Here is a 7920-nt window from a genome sequence, read left to right on the forward strand (position 1 = left end):
CCCCGGGCAAGAGTCCTCTTTTCATAGGACCCAGGGAGAGTGGGCGGGCAAGCTGCTCCCTGGGCTTCCTCCTCCTCAGAGAAGCCTCTCCAGGGCCCTCTCCACCTGCCCCGCCCCGGCCAGGCTAGCTGCTGGGGAGGGTGGTGCTTACCCTCCTGTTCAGTGTCCCCAAGGACGCCCGTCCTACCTGGGGAAGCTGCTCCCTTCCTCCCAGAGGCTTTGGAAAGACGTGGTACTCCCCCAGGATGGGAGGGAGCCCCTGATCTCATGGCAGCACCACCGAGGGGCCCGGCATCTCCTGTGGCTGGCTGGTGGCTCAGCCTCCGGTGGGTGAAGCCTCCCCATACCTGCAGGGACCGAGCCATGACCCCTAACGTGTTCCAGGGGACCCTCCTGCCAGGACAGCCAGACAAGGCCTTGGGTGCTTGGAGTTTGAGCAGATCCCTCCCTGAGTCACCCGTCTTGGGGCGGGAGGAATGGGTGTCCTCGGAGTAAGGGTCGGGAACAAAGGCGTTCCAGGCCCATCGCTAACTTATGAGGCCACGTGGAGAGAAACTGGCGACGTTCACAGGCTTAAAGCCAGGCTTGCATTTTGGCAGAACGGGTCCCCGTGAAGCTGCAGGTGTACAGGGCCTGGCGGAACCCACAGCCTAAAACTGAGACCATCCTGACATGGCCTGGATCAAGGGGCGCGCAGCTGTAGTTCTGAGTAAATGCCTGGCTTCAGAGGCTGAGGGGCCGGGGTGGGGGCGGGACACAGCTGCCTCGGAGCAGGGGAGGACAGTTCTGCCCTCGGAGTCGCCCCCTCTGGGAATTCTTGGGGTCGGCCTGTGATGCGGAAGGGAGGTTTGGTAGCTCCCCTGGGGATTCCTCAGCAGCCCCCGTGCTGGCTCCCGCGGGCTTCGGGACAGGCCTGAGTCACCCGCAGGAACCCAGTTCCTAGAAGTGGACATTCCCGAGGGCCAGGCGGGCCGCTGGCATCTGAGACGAGCAGGCGGCTTCGGGGCTGCATCTTTTATAAACACCCTCCCGCCCCCTTGCTGGGACAGCAGTTGGGATAATGACAGGGAAGCGGTCTGTGTTAGTGGGGCCAGTGGGGTCAGGCTGCAGGAGGGCGGTGGCAGAGCCCCGCTGACAGAGAGGGGGCGGGACACTTCGGGGCAAAGCGGAGAGACTCATGGGATTCCTGGAGGACTTCGTGGGCCCCGAGCTCAGGAACAACCAGCCCAAGTCCTGCTGCTAGAGATTGGGCCTTGGGGTGGACGGTGTTTTCTCCTAGGGAGGGCTTTGGTTTTTGTTTTTTCTTCCCTGCTCTGGGGTGGACGTGTCGTAACCCATTGAGCCCCCGAAATAGCTCAGGGGTGTCTGGGAGAGAGAGAGCCGTGCTGGGGGAATCAGGGCGCGCTGTTTGGTGCGCTGTGTTGGTTGCTGTAAAGATGTTAGAAATTTGTGGGAAAAAACAAAGTATGTCCAAGCTACGATTTAGTTGTGTGGGTACCCAAGGGGCTCCCCAGCTGCCTGTCCCCGGCTCCTTGGGTCTTCTGGTTCTGGTAGTGTCAGATCGGGCTGGTTGGCGTCGTCTGGCAAATCCAGTGGTGGGGCTTCACCTCGGAGCCCTGGGTCAGGTCTCCAGGCAGCTGCCTCCTGCACACGTGACCCCGGCTGCTGGCGGTCCCGGTGCCCCTACCTGGCCCTGTGTGCCTGTTGCCTGTGTCATGCTGTGGCTTGGGGGCAGTCTCCAACCTTTGCACCTGCCGGAGAAGCAGCTCCAGTGGAGTGTGACTCAGCAGCATTCCCTGGTGGCCAAGCCAGGCTGTCCCTGACTCAGTGGGGCGCTGGGATGTCCTCAGCATCCCCATCTGGGACTGGGGTCACAGCCGGGCGTTAATTGGTCTCAGTAAAAGCACTTTGATTAGGCTCGGATGAAAGGGGCTCAGAGAGTTCAAAGCCACACGGGGCTTTTGGGGTGAGAAAGGGTGGCAGCCGTCTAGGTGACAGTAGAGGGGAGACGCGGGAGTCTCAGACAAGAAGTCTGGGGGCGGAGGCCAGGGAGCTCCTCACTGGTCTCCCTTTCATCCAGGCTGACAGCTCCTTCTGCAGAGGGGGAGTCTGGGAGACAGCTGGGTCTCCCAGCATCCGAGGCTGCTGCCAAGGTGACCTGCCCCTCCCCCACACTCTGGGAGGTATCCCCACAAAGCACCCAAGTTCCCCCGGAAGAAGCTCATTTGCAACATCACAGACCTCCATCTGCCAGGCTTTACATGGTTAGACCTTCCCCCTCTCGTAGCCTCCCTGGCTCAAGGTCTTCCTTTCCCCCTTGGGTCCTCTTGGGAGAGCTGTGGTCACCATCTCAGTGCCCATCGATGGCTTTGATGCTGGGATAGGAATAGGGTTGAGGGTTTGGGTGGCTTTTTCAGGAGGCTCCTGGGAAGAGGAGTCAAGGGGGTGGTGAGAGTGGAGATCGCGAGGAAGCGGCCAGAGCTAATGAGCGTTTCTGTGTGGCTCCTGGGGAGAGACCGTCCCCAGGCTAGTGGGGCGAGCCCCAAATCAGAGAATTTGAAGTCTTGAAGGGACCCACAACACCCTATGGTGCTTGGATCTCCTTTGTAAGCTCTAACCAAACAACTGGGCAGTGTGAACTTGCACACTCCGAGAGAGAGGGTGCTCACGACCTCAGAAGGCAACCCAAGCTCACCCAGACCAGCCCTGATGCTCAGAATGTCCGCCTGTGCACCCACCTGCTGGCGGGGCCCTTTCTACACACCACACCCCTTCAGGCACCTCGTACCCCGGGTCCTGTGTAGTCCGGCTCCATGTGGGCACGGGTTTGAAATTCTGGAAACACAGAACTCTTCTAAGAGTTTGTGGGGTGGGGACAGTTGTTGGAAGGAGGAGGCGGGGGAGGGAAGAAGCTGGGCATTTAGCCCTCCTGACAGTGAACGCTTCTGCTGCCCGGGCCAGGCTGGCGGGGCTGTGCTGCCCCTGAGTCCCACCCCTTGGCACCGCCTCCCCTCGCCTCGCCCAGTGCCTGGGCAACAGGGAACAAACAAACACAAGGAGAGCCCAGGGAGGGCTGGGCGGCTCCGTGGGGAAGCCTGAAGCTGACCCCCACCGGGCCTGGGTCTGCCCCTGCCAGTTTCCACGCATCAGCCACTGCCAGGGCCACGGCCAGGGGCCGCCCTGGGCACCGAGGAGGACCGCTGTGCTGCTCTGCAGCATGTGTTCGGGGATCCACACGGCACAATCAGAAGCAAATTTTATTTCTATAAATTCAAAGTCAGAGTCCCACTGGATGTGTGGAGTCACCCAGCCCAAGGTCTCCCCGCAGACAGATGTGTGCAGGCGTCTGGGAGGACCAGTCTGCGTCACGGGTCTGTCCTGCAGGCCTGGCTCCAATCCCAGTGATTGCCCTGCTGCAGGGGGGAGCAGCTCCCCAGCGGTCCGGGCCTCGAGGATCTTCCCCTCAGTGCGAAAGCCGGCATCAGCTGACTCTCCTGGCCTCATCCTCTTCTCCGGTGGTTGGACACCTTCTGGTTTATTTCCCGAGGGCCGACACACTCCTCCGGCCACTCTCCGTGCTCCCGGGGGCATCACGAGTGGTCCTCCAGAGCTCTTTGTATGCACCTCCCACTAGGGCTGCCCCCCTAGCGCCATGGCTTGCGGCCCCGTGAGCGAGGGGGCACCTCTTCCCTTGCTGATCTCCCCCAAAGATGGGGCTTCAGGAGGACAGGGGGGTTGTGCTGCTGGCTGCCTCCCCGGGGCCCAGCCGTTTGTGGGATGCACGAGGGTCCCGCAGGATACGGCTGCCCTCTGTGAGCGGAGCACAGCTCCGTTCTCCAGAGCCACTCCGATCTCTGGGCTTGTCCCCAGGAATCCCACACTCCTTCTAAACCAGCTCAGCCGGGGATGCTGAGCCCCTCAGCCCCAACCCGGTTCCCGAAACTGAGCCCACACACGCATGTCGGCCTTTGTCCATCACTGACCACCGCTTCCTCGTCCGAACTCGGCAATCTCCCGCCACACCCCCGGTGCCCCCCGTAACCCACTCTTCTCGTCCCCCCCACCATGGCCTCACCTGGTCGCCCGCCCACCGGCAGCCGTTGCTGAGAACAGCTGGAAAGGGCGGTCAGCCGTGGGGCTCTTCTCTTCTCTGCCACCCTGAACTCGGAAGCAGGTCTGCGCGCTCTGACCCCGCGTGCTGGTGTCCCTCCCGTGGCCGTTCAGACAGCTGCTCCTGGACCCTGTCCTCCGGGGCCCCTCCCGGGTCTGCTGCCTGCGCCCTGGGTGGGGTAGGGGTGAGCCTGGGTCTACACAGGGTCCTGAGAGAGGGGGTGAGGAGGAGCCTGCTCTGAGCGTGTGTGTGGAGCTTCGCGGGCGGCAGGGTGCAGACCCAGGGCCCTGGAAGGGGGCGGTGGGAGCTCGAGCTTGAGCCTGCGGCCCCGGCGGCGGGGCTGGAGGCCGGGCCCAGCAGGCTGCGTGTGAGCCGTGCGGGGCTTCAGAGGAAGAGGAGGTTGGCTGCGGCCTCTGCTGTCCTTCCTTCCCCAAGACGTCGTGGGGCCGCGCTGCCCCTCGGCTCAGAGGCAGCCTCTGGCTCCTCTGGCTCCTGCGTCTGCCTCTTCCCTTCTGCTCGGTGTCTCTGTTTACTCCTTTCTATGTCTCTGTCTTGAGATTCTGCCTCTGTCTTAGGAAACAAGGAAATACAACCCACACTGGGCGGCCCGTACAGAGGAAGGGCCATCTCCCCCGGTGAACGGCGGATTTCTTAGGAAATGTGGGTGCTGCACCCCGAATGGCAGCCTGGGCCTCTGCCGCCTCTGTCCCTCGGAGCCCCTGATGAGCCACCCGGGGGCCTCTGCCTTCACGAGCCCCTGCTCTCCCTATCAGCTTCTCTCCCCCTGGGGCGCAGGCAGCCGCCACAGTCCCCTGGATGTGGCCAACCTTTCTGAGACCTGCAGAGAAAGTGGGTGGGGACATGGGAAGGTTGGGGCGGAGGCTGGGCGGGGGAAGGGGAGAAGGAGGAGTTGGAGTCAGTGTGGGGGGGGGGGCTCCCACGAGCGACCTCTCTTCCTTTGCTGAGGAGCAGCCCAGAGCAACACTCGGGCTGGGGGCCAGGTCTGTGCTGTGAAAACCAAGCTGATTCCCCAGGGCCCACCCTCTGCGCCTCCCCTCAGAACCCTGCAGGGCTCAGGGCACAAGGCAGGAAGGCGGCAATTAGCCCTCAGTGGGTCAAAGGGAACAACAATGTGCTTTGCCTTTTGAGGCTTTAAGGGGCCTCTATGTGGAGTCCTCAAAAGTGGCTGTCCTTCTAGAAGCATCTAGGCCCTCAGTCTCTCCCAACATGCATCCCCAAGACTCTAAAACCAGCCTCGTCTGAGCCAGTAACACTGCCGCTGCTGGACCCTGTCTTCCGGTTCCATATGTGTCTGCGCCCCACTCACTGCTGAGGGCTCCGGCACCCCACAGCCCGTCACTGGGGGCAGGCTTAGGCTGTGAAGCGGGACTCCTGCGGTTACGTTTGCTAAGGGATTAGGTTGCTTTACTGCGCTCCTGCATACGTGGAACTCTCTCCCCAGCCCTGGGACCTCCGTTCACACGCTGAGCTACGATGAGAGGGCGCTGGTGTTCCAGAGCCAAGGAGTGAATATTCTAGCCAGTCTGGGATTTAGCAGGCGGACACTGAAGTCTTTCTGTCTCATAAATAAAACCTCACTTTGGCTCCCCACACATCACCCTGCCCATAGAACGGCAGCCCATGTCCTAAATGGAACCATCGTCCGTCCAAACCCAAGTCCCCTACTCAGATCGAACAAATTCTTGTAGCAGGAGGCCCAGCCCGAGTCTGTCTCAGTCCGGCCTTCAGCTTCCCGAGTCAGGCTGTGAATGCAAGTGAGCCCCTGTTCATGCCTTGTCCTAACACGGACCCGGACCGGGACCGGGCGCCACAAGCCCCAGCCTCAGCTCCTGCTGTTAATCTAGCTTAATCTAGGCTTTTGCTCCCCTCCTGGCCTCAAGGCTGACCGTGAGCTCATTGGCGATCCCAACTAACTGACCGAAGTTTCACCCTGATTCTGGCAGGAGTCATCAGGACCCAATGTACCAACCCTATACTCCAGTGTGTCCAATCTCCTTCTTCCTGGCCCACGGTTCTCCCCCTGCCCATCCCTGACCTTCCACGCTTTTCCCCTGCGCGTGGGTCTATGATCCCACAGGGCCACGGAGCCCTTTCCTGGGGCCACTCTGAGAGTCAGGATGCTCGGCTGTCCCCCACTCTGTCAGGCCCACAGCAGCCCCCGGGCTGTGTACCCTGTCTGTGGGGTGGGGAATGGTGATCCCTGTTCCGAACGTGCAGGACAATCCCATAAACCTTGAAATAAACAAGGAAATAAGGATATTCTCTGGTACGTCGGAGCACCCTGTCATTGCCGAGAGCGCGGTGGAGCGGTATGGAGCGCGGAGACGCGTGCATTCCTTGTGCTTCCTTGTTGGGCTGCCACTGAGCCTGGAGCTTTCCCCGAGATTCCCCCCCCACCCCCACCATCCTGTCCTCTCTGTGCCTCCTGCCAGGGAGGGGGAGGCCCTGGGTTCCTTTGAGGGAGCTGAGCTGCTGCAGCCGGCCACTCGGGACCCCCACCATCGTGAGCGGGCGGCCCTGGGACACCCCGCCCCAGAGACCATTAGTGGGGCTGGTGCTCTGCCTTGTGCCTTTCCCTGCCAGGACCTCCCCACCCAGCTCCAATATGCCCAGAGCTGCGCTGGCCTTGTCACCCCAGTGAGCTGTCCAGGTCACAAGGGTCCTGGTTGCCTTTCTGGGCAGAGAAGCAAGGACACCAAGTGGTCCCTAAATAAGTACACACAGCAGAGATGTGGCTCATGTCAGGTGAGCAGGTGCACATGGGCTCGCCACCCCAGGCCCCAACCCTCTTGGGACTGTTCCTGCCAGTCCCCTGGCTGCCTCAGTGGCCCGTGCTCTCCCCTCGCCCCCTCCACACACCCTGGCTCCTCTCCTGCCAAGCCCCGCTGCAGTGGTGTTGGTTTTGCAGGGAGGGAGGCCTGATCCCCCAGCAGCCCTGCTCCCAGGGATTCCCTGCGCTCAGGGCTGACCCCCCCCCTAGGTATGGGTGTGGGGCACGGCTCCGGAGGGGGGAAGACCCCCATTCCCAGACACCCCTTTCTCTCAGCTCTGCAGGCTTGACTCCCCTTGAAAGGCCAGAAGCCTACCGGGGAAGGTGGGCTAGACGTTCCCTGGCCCCTTTCATCTGCCTGGGCCTTCCCTCCAGCCTCTGTCCCCTTCCCAGCAGGCCACTTCCACAGACCTCCACGTGGTGGGGGGTTCCCTAGGGTCTGGATGCTGGAAGGAGGGACTTGGAACGCTGGAGCCTGCAGGGGAGGCTGGGTCAGGCCCTTGGGCTCAGTACTGACCCTTCAAGGCCTGGCCGCCCTTCCTCCCCAAGCCTGACTCTCCTTCCACTTCCCCATTTCCCCCAGGGAAGGAGGCGACAAATGAGTGGTGAGGGGAGCCTTGTGGACGCTGTGAAATGGGGCGACTGTTGTTACCCCGAGGATGGGGCCAGGAGGAAGTGGAAGTTTAACAGGAGCCTAATTACAAGACCCGCTGGCCGCCCTGCGCCACTCTCGGGATCGGGAAGAGCTTGGGTGAGGGCTGGGTAATGCCTGGGTAGGCCACTCTGTCACCCCGATAATTAGGGTTCCTGGGGCTCCTCCCCAAGGCGGGGACCAGGCCCCCTCCCTCCCATAGAAATAACTCCGGCTGCGACTGGGCACTCATTGCACCTTCCTGCCACCCCGGGCAGTGTCTGGGCCCTCAGTCCCCCCCTCCCTCCACCCGTCCCCACACGCCCACCACCACCACCGGCCCCCGGGAAACCCAGCCCAGGCGGAGGAGACACCGAGCCTAGAGAC

The sequence above is a fragment of the Mustela nigripes genome, chromosome 10 (genome assembly GCF_022355385.1).
Source record: "Mustela nigripes isolate SB6536 chromosome 10, MUSNIG.SB6536, whole genome shotgun sequence".
Classification (NCBI taxonomy): domain Eukaryota; kingdom Metazoa; phylum Chordata; class Mammalia; order Carnivora; family Mustelidae; genus Mustela; species Mustela nigripes.